This window comes from Paramormyrops kingsleyae, chromosome 19 (assembly GCF_048594095.1).
Source record: "Paramormyrops kingsleyae isolate MSU_618 chromosome 19, PKINGS_0.4, whole genome shotgun sequence".
In the NCBI taxonomy this organism is placed as follows: domain Eukaryota; kingdom Metazoa; phylum Chordata; class Actinopteri; order Osteoglossiformes; family Mormyridae; genus Paramormyrops; species Paramormyrops kingsleyae.
In genome coordinates this window covers 27,003,471-27,023,078 of record NC_132815.1, presented here as the reverse complement: position 1 = coordinate 27,023,078, position 19,608 = coordinate 27,003,471, and the positions used below count along the sequence as shown (strand labels likewise).

General features: G+C 43.3%; 1 long non-coding RNA gene across 3 annotated transcripts; it reads left to right on the top strand.

Annotated features, from left to right (window-relative positions):
* The first annotated feature begins 14,394 nt into the window (after window positions 1-14,394).
* Window positions 14,395-19,130, top strand: LOC140581040 (uncharacterized). Of its 3 annotated transcripts, XR_011984124.1 has the most exons (8): window positions 14,395-14,467; window positions 15,744-15,792; window positions 15,927-16,116; window positions 16,205-16,323; window positions 16,423-17,000; window positions 17,093-17,301; window positions 17,376-17,535; window positions 18,008-19,130. It is a non-coding gene; the product is annotated as an uncharacterized lncRNA (long non-coding RNA). The 3 variants fall into 3 exon arrangements; XR_011984125.1 differs by having other exon boundaries at window positions 16,224-16,323; window positions 17,093-17,535; XR_011984123.1 differs by having other exon boundaries at window positions 17,093-17,535.
* The last annotated feature ends 478 nt before the right edge of the window (window positions 19,131-19,608 follow it).

Sequence of the window (19,608 nt, the reverse complement as noted above, 5' to 3'; positions counted from 1 at the left end):
TTTGAAGCTGGAAGTGACGACATGCGCTCCCGTTTCTCGGAGATCCGAGAAATATCTCGAAGCAGCAAAGACGATCCCGAGTTCAGAATCCAAGATGGCTGCGCCCTTTATCAACAGAAGGGAAAGTTGTAGTTTTATACTGTTTAAGCACTACTTCTCATTTGTGGCTCATTAAATCGGTCGCACACGCTATACCGTCCAACTTATCTGTGGATGTGTTGCTATGGAGTTTTATATGTAAAGCACCGCACGTAATGTGTTATCAACTGAGATTGCTAACAATGGCAATTAACCGGGCTAGAATTGGACTTCATGATTAGTTGGATTATTTGTCAGATTTATGGTAGTTCGTGCTAATTGTAAGCGAATGAAGATAAAGACCATTTAAACTGAGGTACCTAAGCAAAAAATCTTGCTTTTTGATATGGGTCCATGGTATTGCACTTCTGTGGCAGATGGAATGCATCCGACTCATGTTCAAGATGTTCAATAAACATGTTAAGTGCATATATATTCCCTTTTTCTCTTGAGTCTGTTTGCTCATGCAAAATTAAATGTGATTAATATAGATTAAAAATTTATGATATTTAATCATGATTAATCAAAATTAATCCACAGGAACCCTGTGATTAATCTGATTAAAAATTTTAATCGTTTGACAGCACTACTATAAACAGTCTTACAGATCACTCCACAGATCTGAATTAGAAGGAAATGCTGCACGTTTTGGTTGACAAATAAAGTCAAATAGGCCCAACTAAACCCAGCTAATACAGCCAAGAGTTAATGAATGTAATATTAATTACACAGTTAATTCAACAACACGGAACTGTCATACATTAAATAATTATGTTGGACAGACAATTAAACTGAGCAAATGAAAAACTTCTTATTCAGTCAATTAGCCAACTGATTTTGGATAAACTCAAAAGGAGTAATATAATCTACGGTGGCCCCTAGAGACAAAACACACACAAAAGAAAAAGCAGAAACAAAATGAAAATGCGCAGCAAATTAAAAAAACACACGCAAAAGAAAAAGCAGAAACAAAATGAAAATGCGCAGCAAGTTAAAAAAACACACGCAAAAGAAAAAGCAGAAACAAAATGAAAATGCGCAGCAAGTTAAAAAAACACACGCAAAAGAAAAAGCAGAAACAAAATGAAAAAGCGCTGCAAATTAAAAAACACACACAAAAGAAAAAGCAGAAACAAAATGAAAATGCGCAGCAAGTTAAAAAAACACACGCAAAAGAAAAAGCAGAAACAAAATGAAAATGCGCAGCAAGTTAAAAAAACACACGCAAAAGAAAAAGCAGAAACAAAATGAAAATGCGCAGCAAGTAGACAATCCCAAACCGGAAGTGCTCCACCACGCTAGGGGGCGCGGTGAGCTCATGTGGCACAGTCGCTACACAGTAGTGATGGGAAGTTCGACTGAATTAACTGATTTGATTCTTTCGAGCTGTCCGTTGTAATGAATCGATTCTAAAATCGATTCTGTGATTCACTTTTTTTCCGTCTTTTTTGCGCCTGACCGTATGAGTCAACGAATCATGGGATCGGATAATAAATCAAACGGTGTCTCAAGGTTACGTTATTTGACTGAAAGATGGGGCTGGTGTTCAACAAAAATGTTCAGCTTGACTATTCACAATAAAAAAAACAATATATAAAAAGCAGAAAGGGTGTCGATGCTGAATAAACACGCGTGTTTATATAGTTCTTATTTTCTTGACTTTAGCCAAATTCATGTGCATGAGTATCAAGGACTACATCACAGTTAACAACTGCAATATTACCAATACAATCACACACACATACAATGAGCATGAGTAAACTTGCATACGTTGTTGTGTAAACGTCAAAGTTAATAAATATCTTTGGTTTTTGATGAAAGACATATGGTTTTATTATGCAGAAATGCAATAATTTACTGTTGTGAACGCCGCAATGGCTCTTGGGATCGGTTCGCAAACCATCCGTTTGAGTCGCCGACGGAGTGTCCGAGAGTCCGTTCGATGAACAAATCGAACTTACGGTTTTCGGACACTCGGTCGGTGACTAAAACGAATGGTTTGCGAACCGATCCCAAGAGCCCTCGCCGCCTCGCGGCATTTGCTGCGGAAATGCAGTTACGCTGTTGAAAGGAATAAAATTAACGCAGCTGTTCACAGGGCTGTCAACTTTGGTCAGCCGGTTTGCCAGAGATTTTCCATTTCAGACAAGTCCGCACACGCATTTACACCTTTGTGACAGTTTTATTCCCTTGTAAATGGTCTGTAGGGTTTGCAAACTACCCCAACGCTTTTGCTGCAGCTAATTTTAGGTTTATAATGTAATAATATAAATTTGCAGTAAGATTTCTTGCACGAGCGTGAAAATCCGAAAGCGTGAGTGTCACGCCAGATGCGTGAGAGTTGGCAGCCCTGTGTTCATTTATCACAACAGTAAATTATTGCATTTCTGCATAATAAAACCATATGTCTTTCATGAAAAACCAAAGATATTTATTAACTTTGACGTTTACACAACAACTTATGCAAGTTTACTCATGCTCATTGTATGTGTGTGTGATTGTATTGGTAATATTGCAGTTGTTAACTGTGATGTAGTCCTTGATACTCATGCACATGAATTTGGCTAAAGTCAAGAAAATAAGAACTATATAAACACGCGTGTTTATTCAGCATCGACACCCTTTCTGCTTTTTATATATTGTTTTTTTTATTGTGAATAGTCAAGCTGAACATTTTTGTTGAACACCAGCCCCATCTTTCAGTCAAATAACGTAACCTTGAGACACCGTTTGATTTATTATCCGATCCCATGATTCGTTGACTCATACGGTCAGGCGCAAAAAAGACGGAAAAAAAGTGAATCACAGAATCGATTTTAGAATCGATTCATTACAACGGACAGCTCGAAAGAATCAAATCAGTTAATTCAGTCGAACTTCCCATCACTACTGTGTAGCGACTGTGCCACATGAGCTCACCGCGCCCCCTAGCGTGGTGGAGCACTTCCGGTTTGGGATTGTCTACTTGCTGCGCATTTTCATTTTGTTTCTGCTTTTTCTTTTGCGTGTGTTTTTTTAACTTGCTGCGCATTTTCATTTTGTTTCTGCTTTTTCTTTTGCGTGTGTTTTTTTAACTTGCTGCGCATTTTCATTTTGTTTCTGCTTTTTCTTTTGTGTGTGTTTTTTAATTTGCAGCGCTTTTTCATTTTGTTTCTGCTTTTTCTTTTGCGTGTGTTTTTTTAACTTGCTGCGCATTTTCATTTTGTTTCTGCTTTTTCTTTTGCGTGTGTTTTTTTAACTTGCTGCGCATTTTCATTTTGTTTCTGCTTTTTCTTTTGCGTGTGTTTTTTTAATTTGCTGCGCATTTTCATTTTGTTTCTGCTTTTTCTTTTGTGTGTGTTTTGTCTCTAGGGGCCACCGTAATAATCAGTACTCTTTTTTTCACAAAACACCAAAAAGCATTTTAATATTTATAAACTCACTGCGATTCAGGATTGTATACCACAGATATTAGTCTCTACCACATTTTAATGTGAGTTATTTTTCAGGGTCGTTTGGGTCACCTGAGTTAATTGCTGTATGCTGACTGGCTCCCTGCCTTTAGTACTGCAGTAGTACTTATAGGTGTGTAACTCCAAAAGATTCTTATCAATGGGTGGGATCCATCAAAATTAGTATCAGTGAGTCATGATGCAGGATTTTTGTGGGAGGGAGTTAAGCTGGGAGAAGAAACAAATACCCATGACCAGCAAAGGCTGAATCCTGTTTTTTATTCCATGCACTTTATTCCATCCATGGCAGCTCCCCATAGGTGAACCTTAGTTGTCCATGCAGAGAGCTCCAGGGCGCCCCCCACAGGAAGGTCTTACAGAGACCAAAGCCTTTCAAACCAGCTACAGATCAAGACTCAGGAGCATTTCTGTGGCTGCAATGAGCAACCAGTGGTTTGCTACTGTATATATATGGGGTTTTATATACTTAAAACAATGGTAAATCAAAGGCAGCACCATGACATGCTATGCAGATATACACCCAGGGTCACTGGTCTACAGGAGAGTGGGTGGTTCCAGGAGCTTCTCATCAAAGGCTATCAAAGGTTTATACTCAACACTTACAACGAGTTCACTTATGTATCATGGCTATCATGGTTCGAATTACGGCGGGTACTGGGGGGTACTGTACCCCCCGATCAAGGCCCAGACCCCCCCAAAGAGACAAAAATAGCAGTTTTGGGGGGGGGGGGGGGGTCTTAACATTTTTCTTTTGTTGTAAAATAGCCTCATCTTGTAGGGAAATTTTATGTAAACAATTTCAGACACCCCTAGTGTGGACCATACCATTTTAAACCCCTCGGCGCTAGAAGCAGCTTAGCCAGTCGGTTGCGTCATTCATTCTCATTGAGTGACCTGTTCATTGTGTTCTCTGTCATGGTACTGTCTGTCGTGCATTGGTAAATGTAAGTAGCCAGCAGAAATCTAGCCTGTTTGAAAATGTATTTTACAACCTTCATTTATTCGTTTAAGTGTTTCATCTACTAATACTGTATAAGCTGATGTTTTTATAAGTTGAATTACTTACCATTGTCCTTCTGAGGCCGGTACAGTCAACGTTAGTTATGTTAACTAGCAAGATAAGCTAAGTTCTCTATTTAAACCAGGATTATTTGATGAGGTAAAATCAATCATGGTCATTTTCCAAGGAGATGAACTCCCTATGTTTTCATTCTTATTTTATCATGAATAAATTATGCTTTTCTAAAATTAATTCACCACTTAGCCTGCGTGGTTTGTTATTAGGCTTATGTTAATGCATAAGAAGGTCTAACGTTATCCTCTGAAAAATATTACTATAAGTGAAACCTATAGGGGTAATAATTCCATAATTCCTTGGTAAGACCCCACCTAGAATACTGTGTGCAGGTTTGGTCACCATACCTTAAGAAGGACATTGCTGCCTTAGAAAAGGTGCAACGAAGAGCTACGAGAATGATTCCTGGTCTTAGAGGAATGTCTTATGAGGAGAGGTTAGCGGAACTGAATCTGTTTAGCCTTGAGCAAAGGAGACTAAGGGGGGATATGATTCAGGTCTATAAGATTCTAACGGGTCTGGATGCTGTTCAGCCAAATTACTATTTCAACATTAGTCTAAATACTAGAACTCGTGGCCATAAGTGGAAATTAGCGGGAGAACATTTTAAAACAAATTTGAGGAAGCACTTCTTTACACAGCGTGTAGTTAGAGTATGGAATAGTCTTCCTGCTAGTGTAGTGGAAGCTAAAACCCTGGGTTCCTTTAAATCAGAGTTAGAGAAGATTTTAACAACTCTGAGCTATTAGTTAAGTTCTCCCCAAACAAGCTTGATGGGCCGAATGGCCTCATCTTGTTTGTAAATTTCTTTTGTTCTTATGTATTGATTCTGCATTCCATAATTTCATATTTATGGACATTTTTAGAAGCTTCATCTGCTACAGTTTTGTTAAACATAGATTAGATTTTATTCACAGACACACTATGAGGAAAAGGAAAGATGGAGACATCAGACACTTTTTTGGTGGTAAAAGAAGAGTAAGTATGAAATATTAGAGCTACAGAACATTACATGAAAAGTATAGGTGCAGTTTTGCAACCTGTTAATGTGTATGATGGAAAGTGGTGGTCAGCAGAAGGCAGGAGAGGCGCAGGAGCAGGGAGATGGCAGGATGAGGACAGTGTGCAGGCAGCAGGGAGATGGCAGGATGAGGACAGTGTGCAGGCAGCAGGGAGATGGCAGGATGAGGACAGGGAGCAGGACAGTGTGCAGGACAGTGAGCAGGCAGCAGGGAGATGGCAGGATGAGGACAGTGTGCAGGACAGTGTGCAGGCAGCAGGGAGATGGCAGGATGAGGACAGTGAGCAGGCAGCAGGAAGATGGCAGGATGAGGACAGTGAGCAGGCAGCAGGAAGATGGCAGGATGAGGACAGTGTGCAGGCAGCAGGGAGATGGCAGGATGAGGACAGTGTGCAGGCAGCAGGGAGATGGCAGGATGAGGACAGTGTGCAGGCAGCAGGGAGATGGCAGGATGAGGACAGTGTGCAGGCAGCAGGAAGATTGCAGGATGAGGACAGTGAGCAGGCAGCAGGGAGATGGCAGGATGAGGACAGTGAGCAGGCAGCAGGGAGATGGCAGGATGAGGACAGTGTGCAGGCAGCAGGAAGATTGCAGGATGAGGACAGTGTGCAGGCAGCAGGAAGATTGCAGGATGAGGACAGTGTGCAGGCAGCAGGGAGATGGCAGGATGAGGACAGTGTGCAGGCAGCAGGAAGATTGCAGGATGAGGACAGTGTGCAGGCAGCAGGAAGATTGCAGGATGAGGACAGTGAGCAGGCAGCAGGGAGATGGCAGGATGAGGACAGTGTGCAGGCAGCAGGAAGATTGCAGGATGAGGACAGTGTGCAGGACAGTGTGCAGGCAGCAGGGAGATGGCAGGATGAGGACAGTGTGCAGGCAGCAGGGAGATGGCAGGATGAGGACAGTGTGCAGGCAGCAGGGAGATGGCAGGATGAGGACAGTGTGCAGGCAGCAGGGAGATGGCAGGATGAGGACAGTGTGCAGGACAGTGTGCAGGCAGCAGGGAGATGGCAGGATGAGGACAGGGAGCAGGACAGTGTGCAGGACAGTGAGCAGGCAGCAGGGAGATGGCAGGATGAGGACAGTGTGCAGGCAGCAGGGAGATGGCAGGATGAGGACAGTGTGCAGGCAGCAGGAAGATTGCAGGATGAGGACAGTGTGCAGGACAGTGTGCAGGCAGCAGGGAGATGGCAGGATGAGGACAGGGAGCAGGACAGTGTGCAGGACAGTGTGCAGGCAGCAGGGAGATGGCAGGATGAGGACAGGGAGCAGGACAGTGTGCAGGACAGTGTGCAGGCAGCAGGGAGATGGCAGGATGAGGACAGTGTGCAGGCAGCAGGGAGATGGCAGGATGAGGACAGGGAGCAGGACAGTGTGCAGGACAGTGTGCAGGCAGCAGGGAGATGGCAGGATGAGGACAGTGTGCAGGCAGCAGGGAGATGGCAGGATGACAACAGCGCGCAGTATAAGCAGTATAAGCTATTGCTAAATTAAAAAACAACAAATCCCCAGGAATAGATGGGTTTTCTGGGGAATATTATAAAACCTTTGTAAATGAGCTAAACCCCATATTATGCAATGTATATAACTATGTGTAGCCCGTGGTGATATATTTTAATTGATTTTTGTTGTTGCTTTACCTCTTAGTTTAAATTTGTTCAGCTTCATTTGCAGGCAGTCGCTGAGGTTTACTCTATACTGTCAGTCAGAGAATGGCTGCAATATGATTGGGACTCTGTGTTAGAATCCCAATCAGAGGGAGAGACGGGGTGAGGTGTTTGAAAAAAGCGGGGATGTGAAAAAAAAAAGGGCGTGAGAGAGGCAGGGGGAAGACGGCTGGAGGGTAGAGAGATCGCTGTTTGGGCAGAGTACGAAAAAAAAGTATTGTGTCAGTTTATTTAGTTAGGCAATAACTAAATAAATATATTAAATAAATATATTAAGTTGAAAACACGGATCTACGTTTTCCCTCGCCCGGACGCGGGTCACCGGGGCCCCCCCCTGGAGCCAGGCCTGGGGGTGGGGCTCGATGGCGAGCGCCAGGTGGCCAGGCCTACACCCATGGGGCCTGGTCGGGCACAGCCCGAAGAAGGCACGTGGGTCCCCCCTCCAATGGGCTCACTACCTGTAGGAGGGGCCAAAGGGGTCGGGTGCAGTGCGAGTTGGGCAGTGGCCGAAGGCGGGGACCTTGGCGGTCCGATCCTCGGCTACAGAAGCTAGCTCTAGGGACATGGAATGTCACCTCTCTGATGGGGAAGGAGCCTGAGCTGGTGCGCGAGGCCGCGAGGTTCCGACTAGATGTAGTCGAGCTCACCTCGACGCACGGCTTGGGCTCTGGAACCAGTCTCCTCGAAGGGGGTTGGACCTTCTTCCACTCTGAAATTGCTCACGGGGAGAGGCGCCGGGCAGGGGTGGGCATACTTACTGACTAATCCCCTGTCAGGAGGAGCTTCAACTCCTACCTCCGGCAGAACTTCGCCCATGTCCCAGGGGAGGCGGGACATTGAGTCCGAATGGGCCATGTTCCGCACCTCCATTGTGGAGGCGGTTGACCGGAGCTGTGGCCGTAAGGTGGTCGGTGCTTGTCACGGTGGCAATCCTCAAACCCGCTGGTGGACACCGGCGGTGAGGGATGCCGTCAAGCTGAAGAAGGAGTCCTATCGGGCTTTTTTAGCCTGTGGGACTCTGGAAGCAGCTGATGAGTACCGGCGGGCCAAGCGGAACGCGGCTTCGGCGGTCGCTGAGGCAAAAACTCGGGTATGGGAGGAGTTTGGCGAGGCCATGGAGAACGACTTCCGGACGGCTTTGAGGAGATTCTGGTCCACCATCCGGCATCTCAGGGTGGGAAAGCGGTGCACATCAACACTGTTTATGGTGGGGATGGTGCGCTGCTGACCTCAGCTCGGGATGTTATGGGTCGGTGGAAGGAGTACTTCGAAGACCTCCTCAAGCCCACCGACACGCCTTCCAATGAGGAAGCAGAGTCTGGGGACTTGGGGGTGGACTCACCTATCTCTGGGGCAGAGGTCGCTGAGGTGATTAAAAAGCTCCTCGGTGGCCGGGCCCCAGGGGTGGATGAGATCCGCCCGGAGTTCCTCAAGGCTCTGGATGTTGCAGGGCTGTCTTGGTTAACATGCATCTGTGGCATCGTGTGGACATTGGGGGCGGTGCCTCTGGATTGGCGGACCGGGGTGGTGGTCCCCCTCTTCAAGAAGGGGGACTGGAGAGTGTGTTCCAACTATAGGGGGATCACACTCTTCAGCCTCCCTGGTAAGGTCTATTCGGGGGTGCTGGAGAGGAGGGTCCGTCGGATAGTCGAACCTCGGATTCAGGAGGAGCAGTGTGGTTTTCGCCCTGGCCGTGGAACAGTGGACCAGCTCTATACTCTCGGCAGGGTCCTGGAGGGTGCGTGGGAGTTTGCCCAACCAGTCTACATGTGTTTTGTGGACTTGGAGAAGGCATTTGACCGCGTCCCTCGGGGAGTCCTGTGGGGAGTGCTCCGGGAGTATGGGGTACCAGGCTGCCTTATAAGGGCTGTTCGGTCCCTGTACAACCGGTGCCAGAGCTTGGTCCGCATTGTTGGCAGTAAGCCGGACTCGTTTCCGGTGAGTGTTGGTCTCCGCCAGGGCTGCCCTTTGTCACCGATTCTGTTCATAACTTTTATGGACAGAATTTCTAGGAGCAGCCAGGGTGTTGAGGGTGTCCGGTTGGTGACCTCAGGATTAGGTCTCTGCTTTTTGCAGATGATGTGGTTCTGTTGGCCTCATCAGACCGTGACCTTCGGCTCTCACTGGAGCAGTTTGCAGCCAAGTGTGAAGCGGCTGGGATGAAAATCAGCACCTCCAAATTCGAGACCATGGTCCTCAGCCGGAAAAGGGTGGAGTGCTCTCTCCGGGTCAGGGAGGAGGTCCTTCCCCAAGTGGAGGAGTTTAAGTATCTCGGGGTCTTGTTCACAAGTGAGGGAAGGATGGAGCGGGAGATCGACAGGTGGATCGGTGCGGCGTCAGCAGTGATGCGGGCGCTGCATCGGTCTGTCGTGGTGAAGAAGGAGCTGAACCAAAAGGCAAAGCTCTCGATTTACCAGTCGATCTACGTTCCTACCCTCACCTATGGTCATGAGCTATGGGTAGTGACCGAAAGAATGAGATCGCGAGTACAAGCGGCCGAAATGAGTTTTCTCCGCAGGGTGGCTGGGCTCTCCCTTAGAGATAGGGTGAGGAGCTCGGTCATTCGGGAGAGACTCGGAGTAAAGCCGCTGCTCCTCCACATTGAGAGGAGCCAGATGAGGTGGCTCGGGCATCTGGTCACGATGCTTCCTGGACGCCTCCCTGGTGAGGTGTTCCGGGCATGTCCCACTGGGAGGAGACCCCGGGGAAGACCCAGGACACGCTGGAGGGACTATGTCTCTCAGCTGGCCTGGGAACGCCTCGGGATTCCACCAGAGGAGCTGGATAAAGTGGCCAGGGAGAGGGAAGTCTGGGTTTCCCTGCTGAGACTGCTGCCCCCGTGACCCGACCTCGGATCTAGCGGAAGATAATGGATGGATGGATGGATATTAAGTTGGGGTGAGATTATAAGCTTGTGAACCCTATGTAAACCGGCTGATCGGAAACGGGACAGTTTTGGCTGAGTGCGCAGTCCCGGACAGACGAGATCCCGATCACATTTTGTGTTACCGGAGACATACAAAGTTCATCGGGCTTTGTGGGAGTTCCTGTATCGTGGAGGACGCTTGGTGGATTATCCTGCCAGAGCCAGCTTGAAACCGAGTGGAGGTTTTTTCCCCCTCTCCAAGCGAAGCGGCCATTACCGTTTTGGCCTCAACGCACCATAAGAGCATTTATATTAAAATACTCCGGAGTATTTCACTTATGTTTACAGGGTGCTGTCATTAAATGTCTGTCATTTATTTTAGCTTACGCTGTTATATGTAATTTGCGGTCTTTTGTTCTTGTCTGTTGAATTGAAACTTGTATCGAGGGGGACGTGGACATTATATGTTGAAAGTGGGTTATATATCGTTGCGAGTTGTGTGTGTGTGCGTCCATTTGTAATATGGGTTGCTATATGGGGTTTGATGTATATTACAGCTAATGGTATACTGGGTTGGTTATCGCCGGACAAAATACCAGTTACGGTATTTTGTTTTGGAAAGTTTTAGTGCTCTCGATTTCTTTTGATCACTATCGCAACGGTGTGGTGCGATTACAAGACACACACATTTGCTTTTCTGTTGTGAGCCCTTTTTGTTTTCCTGCTTTTGTAATTAATAAACGTTGTGTTAGTAAAGCTCTGAAGGCACTGCATTTTGAGATTCAGCCAGACCACAGAGCCAAACCTAGGGTACCTCTTTTATGCTCCCTTGGAGGCAGGAAGGGGGTGCTACATATGTATTAAACTCAGGAGATCCTCCAGAATTATGGTCAGAAGCAATTATTACAGTCTTACAAAAAGAAGGAAAAGACCCCATGCAATGTAGCAGCTATCGCCCAATAAGCCTCCTATGTGTAGATTATAAACTCTATCTTGGCCACTAGAATTCAAAACAACATAAAGAAATTGATAAAACCAGACCAAACAGGATTTATAATAGGTCGTCATGGAACAAACAATATAAGGAAAGCACTAAATCTACAGTCAATAGCAGCAAGAGATAGAACACCCTCAATGCTTCTCAGCTTGGACGCTGAAAAAGCATTTGACCGCGTAAATTGGTTATTTTTGGAACAAACATTGATAGAAATGGGTTTTGGAGAAACATTTGTTTCTTGGATTAGGACGGTTTATAAAGACCTTAGATCAAAGGTCAGAGTTAATGGTTGGTGTTCTGATGCATTTAAGGTGGAAAGAGGTGTAAGACAGGGGGATTCATTGTCACCTATTCTCTTTGCGCTGAGCATTGAGCCCCTAGTGGAAACAATACGACAAGATACGAAAATACAAGGAATAACAGATGAAGCAGGAACCATGCACTTTTCGCAGACGATGTTTTGCTTTTTATAAAAAACCCACTTCTTTCCATTCCTGCACTTATGCAGTGCTTATACAAATATGGTTCAATCTCAGGATATAAAATTAACGAAAACAAATCAGAGGCAATGATGATAATTAATTAAAAATCTAAAATTAAATGATAGTATCTCCTTTCGCTGGCCCAGACAAGGATTTAGATACCTGGGAATTATTCTCACTGCAAACTCCAAACAATTATTTGATGATAATTACAAGAAGATAATTGGACAAATAAAAAATGATATAACACGATGGGAGATCCTTCCTCTCTCCTTGCTTGGAACGGTTGACTGTTGAGACAGTTAGGATGAATCTCCTGCCTTGACTCTTGCTTTTATTTCAATCCTTACCTGTAAGAGTACATGTTTCCACCTTCAGTATGTTAAACAAACTAATTTCTGGATTCATCTGGCAAAAAAAAGACCAAGGATAAGACTTAAAACTCTGCTACTTTCAAAAGAAAAAGGAGGCCTGGGCCTACCAAATCTTAAATATTATTATTGGGCCGCACAGTCCAATGCAGTGGTGACATGGATTAGAAGTGATCAGGAATCTGGGTGGGTCCAGATAGAACAGAGTACAGCTAAGGGCATACCTTTATCAACATTGCCTTTCATTAATGTGAAATCTGTTTCTAAACTTAAAGTCGAAAATGAATGGATAAACTATACCCTAAAGGTTTGGACAATGGTTAGGAAAAAACTGGGGGGCCCATTATGAGTTTCAAGGGCCATGCCAATAAAGGGCAATATAGAATTTCCTCCTACTATCTGGGGCAGCAGGTTGAAAAGATGGATCGGCTGAGGTCTTAATACAGTTAATTTACTATTTAATGGGACATAGTTCAAGTCATTTGGCCAACTTCAGGAACAATTTCAGCTCCCATCTAAAGACCTATATAGATATTTTGAAATAAGGCATTATATCACAAATCATAAAGAAAAATAAATGGTTAGTAAAAATCCAAATAGTATAGAACAGGGGTCGGCAAACCTAGGCACGCGTGCCTCAACTGGCACGCGGAGGAATTTGGGGTGGCACGCTGACGATGATCACAATAGAGACCTGCACTCCCGCGAGACCCAACGCACCGAGTGCCGCGCGGGACAAGATTTGATGGGTGAATGCGGGTGCGGGCGGTAAGGTCCTCATGTATGTGCGGGTTGCGGGAGAATAGAATTAATCGCGGGACTCCCGCAAAATGGAATTATCTTAAAATGAATTTATTAAAAACAAGTACTCTATTATTTATCTACTGCACAAAAGCAACAAGAACGACTAAATTAAAGGCTAACGCTCTGAAGCATTAAATCAACGTTTATTATTATTTTGTTTCATTGCAATATTACTGTCAAGCTGCCCAGATAGCATGCGGATGTGGGCCACTTCTGGCAAATGTGTGGCACTGCTGGCCCAGTTCCGGCATCGGCGAACGGATGTATGCCAAAAGTGGCCCACTTGTGGTTAGACAAATGTGGCTCAAATGTCACAAAACAGATATGGGCCACATGTTAAATACTTTATTAAAAAATAGTAGTGAGCAATGTTAACTCAAAAACATATAGTCAGGTAAAATTAATACAGTATGACTCACTATAAACACGCAAAAGTTTATTGTTGGATTAACTAATAGACAGGTTTTGATTGCTATACCCATAATCTTTATGAGTTCGTAGAACTGTTGGGGTTTACTGTGCACAATGAAACATATTAGTTCATTATAATGTTGCATACGTGTTTAATAATGCATTTAAATGATGTAATGTGCTCTGTCTCTGTCCAAATAGCACACTTATTACATCTAGAAAACATTTTTTTCCATAAGCACAAGGGCACATTTGCCATACCTTTGCCAGAAGTGGGCCAGAACCGCAAGCCATATATGGCTTGGGTATGGCACACTTCTGGCAAATGTATGGCAAATGTGCCCTTGTGCTTATGGAAAAAGAAATGTTTTCTAGATGTATTAAGTGTGCTATTTGGACAGAGACAGAGCACATTACATCATTTAAACAGTTATGCAACATTATAATCTTTATAGAATCTTTATTGTCATTGTAGCAATGAGACATTGTACAACGAAATTAAAGTGCAATTCTCCAGTGCAAAATAAAAACACAGTCACTCTGAAAGAGCCTGAACGCTACTTTCTTTCGTACCTACAAACAAACAGTTACAAACAAACTACATATTGCACTTGTTTCCTTAGCCAGTTTTGGCATGAAACATAAGGCTGTAATGTAAACAAAATAACACTGTAGTAATGTAAACATGAACGGTGCCCTGGCTCAAATTGACCACTTAGCAGTGTTCAGCATGGTGATGAGTGAGGGGTAAAAACTGTTTCTCAGTCTGTTTGTTTTGGTTTTTATGGATCTGAAACGTCTGCCTGAGGGAACTAATATGAACTAATATGTTTCATTGTACTAGCTGCATTATTTTAGGGCCAACAGGCACTTAACATTGTTTTTCCATAGTTGCTCACTGCATCAAATAAATTGTAATAGGACCAATAAAATTATTATAATGGAATCTATAAGGAAGGGTGGTTGGTTGGTTGTTTTAATTAAATTGGCCTGTCAACAAATGAACTGTACAATGATTTTTGAAGCATCTCAATACCTCTGGTAAAGTATTTCCTTTTTATGCAACTGGGAATGGGACTACTTCCAGCAAAATACTTTCCCAGTGGTAGGTGTCAGTTGCAAGCTCGCTGCTCGTTACTGATTGGTCGCTGAAAGTTACAGTTGGAGGTGGGCGGGGAAAATATAAACGGCGGGCAAGTATTTTTTGTGGAGAAAACATTTCTGAAACGGTTTATTGAATGTGGTAAGTATTGTTCATCATAATTATATTTATTCATTTTAACACAGAAACTTGTGTTTCGCTTACGTTTAGTGTTTTTAAAATGTACATACGTGAACAAAGATTTTAGGAGATGTTTAAAATCCGCGCCAGTATGAATAGGTTTTTCCCCCGTCTCTAATTCGACCAGGCTTGTCCCTACAAAATGTTGTCCCGCTTATTTGCTAGCCATTTAGCCTGTCAATTTAGGTAGGTGTACGTAGTTTTGGAATTATTTTTTTTCCGTTGATTACTATTATTAAGTTGCCCACATGGACATACTGTACCGAGGTAAAGTCAGTGTATAATATTCAACAATCATTTGACTTTCAAATCCTATACGTACTTCAAACATTAGTGGGTAATAAATTAGATGTATCGATTGTAAAGGAGACGACTATCCCAGCTGACTCATAAGTCTCCGAGAGCTGTTAACACTAAACAGAATATTTTGAATTATATCTGAGTAAGTCGATAGTCTGAATTTGTGTCCTTTCCACCATGGCGCTGTTATTTATGGATGGGTATTGCAGCGGACTTGAAGTTGATATTGCAAGATTAGGAAACTATATTTAAGCAGGTTCTGCTGCCGCTGAATAAGTGGCGGAATTTCTTCAGTATGTTGACAGGCCCTGTATCGAGCCATTATCCGGGATCAGATACAGCCAAACACCTTGAGCAGATCGGTGTTAGTCCCATCTACTAACCTTGAAGACCCGCAGTGACCGATTAAATTAATTCATGATCTGCTGCGCACTTCGTTTCTGCACTTCATGAATTAATGAGTGCGTTCGACTTCATATTGCCGTTTACAGCGCTGGCTTAAAGTAATGCATCAAGGTTATACTATTTTTGTCCGACTTAAGACGGCGCTGCAAAACGTCACCACGCGTCACCATGTCACATGGTACAAAAACCTCGCGAGAGCAAGACGACAAAACAGATCGTGCAGCACCTCTCAGCCGGTTGCACAAACTGGAACCGCCTACATGACGACACAACTTTGCCCTTATTAATTGAAGAGATTAGTGGGATTAAAACACAGCAGCTGAATGCCCAAATGAGAGTACATTAAAATGGGGCAGATATGGGCCACCCATATAGGCTTGCAATTTGGGAAGAGGTATAAAGTAAAAATCCAGGACATGATTTTCTTTCAACTAACCAGTTGAAATTGCCACCTCTGGCGGTTGTGTGATTGTAATTGATAGGAAAAAAAATGAATCATTAGATAATATTGAGAAATTATTGATACTTGTAGGTTCAGTTGGATTGATGGTGTTTACCCCAGCCTGCACAACATTCTATAGGTATGTACACAATGGTATCAGTTGCAATGTATGATCAAGATAAATATTAAAAGTTAAATTATTGGAAATAATCTGGAAAAAAAAAACATTTTTGTGATGATTTTTAATGATGCAAAGATTTATCCTTGTCCTAGGCCATGTATCATATTGTAGAATTTTTAGAAACAAAGGAGGTGGAAGTTGTTCCATGTTTGTGAGTGAGCAATGGGGAATGCAGATGGCCAGTTGCATATAAAACAGAAGAGATTGCAAAGGCTACACGAAACTTGGAGATGCCCGGAGACGGCTGGGAGTCATTCGGTGTCAGGATTTTATATACAGCAGGTGTGTTTAAATATTAATTCACAAATTGTTTTAAATATCCCATTTATTTGAAAATTTAGAATAATTCAAGATGTTTTGCAATTTGCAGAAAACTATACCTCTGCTAGGCTGAAACTCCCTCGGGCAGAACCTACTGTACACTGACCTCCAAACTGCTGAAGAAGACATCGGGGAGGAAATGCCAAAAAAATCAAAGCGAAGAAAAAGGTAATCATTAACATCTTAAAGAATACTTTAAAAATGGTTTACTGACGTTTACATAACTGACGTACTTTAACAAAAAATATTTTCTCTTAATTGTCTAAGACCAAAAACCAGGTGGATTGAGGATGAAAATGATGAAGAACTCCCACAAAAACAAACCAAGAAGCTGCCTCAAGCTCCCAGGATAAAACCATCAACACATATCATTGTCAAACCTTCAAAGCAGAAACATTTTAAATCAACACAAAGTATGACCAGGCCTGACCCTCTACAATGCACATTCAGCTCTATTCCACAACAACACTCACCCAGCCCTAAATCGGACAGTCGTCTGTCCAGCCGTGAACCATGCCAACCCACATCCAGTCCTGAACTATACCAGCATCCGTCCAGTGGTGAAACATCCCAACGCACGCTCAAGCCAACACCACAACGCTCATCCAGCCCTAATGATCCGCATCTACACCCTGCCAGCCTTGAACCATACTGGCACCTATCCAGCAGTGAACCATGTCGACCCATGTCTAGCCCTGGTACACACAGACTGATGTCCAGCAGTAATCCATGCCTGTGCTCATCCATCACAGACACACATCAACAACACCAAAATACACAACAATGCACATCCAGCCTTGAGACAAGATTGTCAGGAGCACCACTCACACAAAGCACTTTTGCTTGTGAGTAGTTTTAGTATTTTTCTTTAATAACAGTATTGTGAGTTTCAGGGTATTACTTGCAATTACTGTTAAACTGTTAACTTGTGTTTTAGCTCTTCTGCACAAGATTCTCACTAATCAAGAGATGATGATGGATCAACTTAAAATGATATTGAGGAACATCCAGACTACACAAGGCACAGATGGTCCAAGTAGGCAAGATGGTGACTTGAACGGTGATCTATTACCGATTAAAGATCTTCCTTCCCTTTTGGATCTAGAAAGGAATCTAAGAGACGATGCAGACCTCAAGAAAAAAATGGTAATAACAGTTACAGCACCCATCTCATCTGTCTTGTATACATGTACACCTAGGTAATATGCTGTACTCTCCAGATCGCTGTGTTGGGGCATATGGGTGGAGTTGACACCAAGGACACCGTCTGGAGAATCATGAAATATACACTTTCCAACTCTCTTGCAAAGATGCTGAACTGGTGTGGCATCAACGGGAAAACAGCCTTTCACAATTTAATTTTGAAATATGTCATTACTGGTAAGTGTTTACGAATAACAGTAACTATTACATCAGTTGACATGATATTCTCTTAATGAGTTAGATGTTAAATGCATGTATTTATGACACATTAATCATCTAGTTTGACTGTTAAAATATTTAACCAATTCATACCTGCCATTGGTTGCATTGATTGAGAAACATGTCAATGAAAGCTGCAATGCTGCAATTATTATATTTTCATAATGCATGTCATTAATGTGTCTTGAATTTTGTTTTGTGTGGTTTGATTCTCAGCATCTGTTTAATTTAGCCATACTTCATTAATGAGTCCACTGCAACAAACCATCCATTGATTATTCCATTTTATTTGAGATTTAAACATTGCTTCTTAGCTCATTTTGAGAGAGTCAGTTCTCTGTAACACCTGCTGTAACACTGTTCATTGTTAATTAAACACTGGCGTATCTGAAAGATAATGGCCTAATATTACAATTTGGTTTCATTTTAGGTGCTGTCCGACGCAATAGGTTGACTGCTAATTAGGGGTGTGCAAAGCAGCCGGTATTTGTATCTGTATTTGTATTTGTTGAGGGGGGAAAAGTATTTGTATTTGTATTCGTATTCGAGTAAAATTCAAAATAGGCGTAAAAATCCAGTTTTTTTGAGTTGCACTTCTAATTTACGTTATAGTGTAAGTATTCTTTAATTATATCCATTATAATAATTATGGATATGCAGTAGACAGAGTAACTTAAACGTACCATATAACTCCTACAAGTGCATCCAATTCGACACAACTACACAAGCATTGTTTTAACCTTTTTAACCAAACGTTAACGTTACTCTGTCAACAGCCTATTGTCTAAATTACCGAGCTAACAGAGCTACGTAAACAGAGCGAACATGAGAGCACCTGACTGCAGACGTCAATAATGCAGCGTAATGGAATAATCTCCCGATCAAACTCCGCTTCCCGAAAGTTATAAACTGCCTCCGGAACCCAGTTAAGGTACAAAAATCTATTCAACAAAAACAGTGATACAGTTAAGTCTTTTTTCGCTCAGCCGAGCTTTCTCTGTTGCTGTTTGGAGCAGCCTGTGTCAGTCACCTCTCTTACTCTTCCCCCCCCCCCGACTCCTGAACTCACTCACTCACTCACTCATCCGGGCATGCACTGCGGTCTCAAGAGGAAACGCAGCTTTTTGATATAAAGTTTTTCTTGTTCCCGAATACAAATATTTTTTAAAGTATTTGTTCGAAATAAGTATTCGTAAAAAACACATTATTTGTGCCTTTCCGAATACCGTATTCGGGTTCGGCTCCACCCCTGCTGCTAATGCAACTGACCAGGAAATTGAGGCCTGCATTAAGAGATGGCTTCACTTGGCGATGGACAGGGAAGGAGGGAGAAAACGGAGACTGGAAAGATACAACTGTCAATAATTCTTAAAAGCTTTGTAGTGAACAAAGCTTGAATATAGTGTTCAATGCTTGAATTTATATTGAGTTGCCTGACATTTTTGTTTTTTTGAGTTTGAATTGCCAGTTCAACAATGGAAATTCAATGTGTTGTATCTCATTGCTAATATTTGTTAATGCAATTGTTTAAAATAAAAATCCTTGAAGACGTTGGACTTTTGTTATTTTTAAACGCATTTGAAGCCTGATCAGGGACTGTATGCAGTTCCTGTTGAAAAGTAGCCCTTATGAGGTTAACATCTGTGAGGTTCATAAACCAGTAGTGGGCCACAATAGGGCCAGATCTCAGACAGAGCCTGGCCACTTATGGCTAACATAAGGCCCAGCTCTGGCCCAGATGTTAACCTGATGCGGCAACCGAGAGCGGTCCGCTCAATCGCTGTCATTCCATGCAGTATGTGGGCCAGATCCGGGCCAGATCTCAGACAGAGCCTGGCCACTTGTGGCTAACATAAGGCCCAGCTCTGGCCCAGATGTTAACCTGATGCGGCAACCGAGAGCGGTCCGCTCAATCGCCGTCATTCCATGCGGTATGTGGGCCAGATGATTATGCGTGATGTGGGCCACATCCGGGCCAGAAAGATTTTGCTATCTGGGAGTGGTTCTAAAACGTCTAATTTACCAATCCTG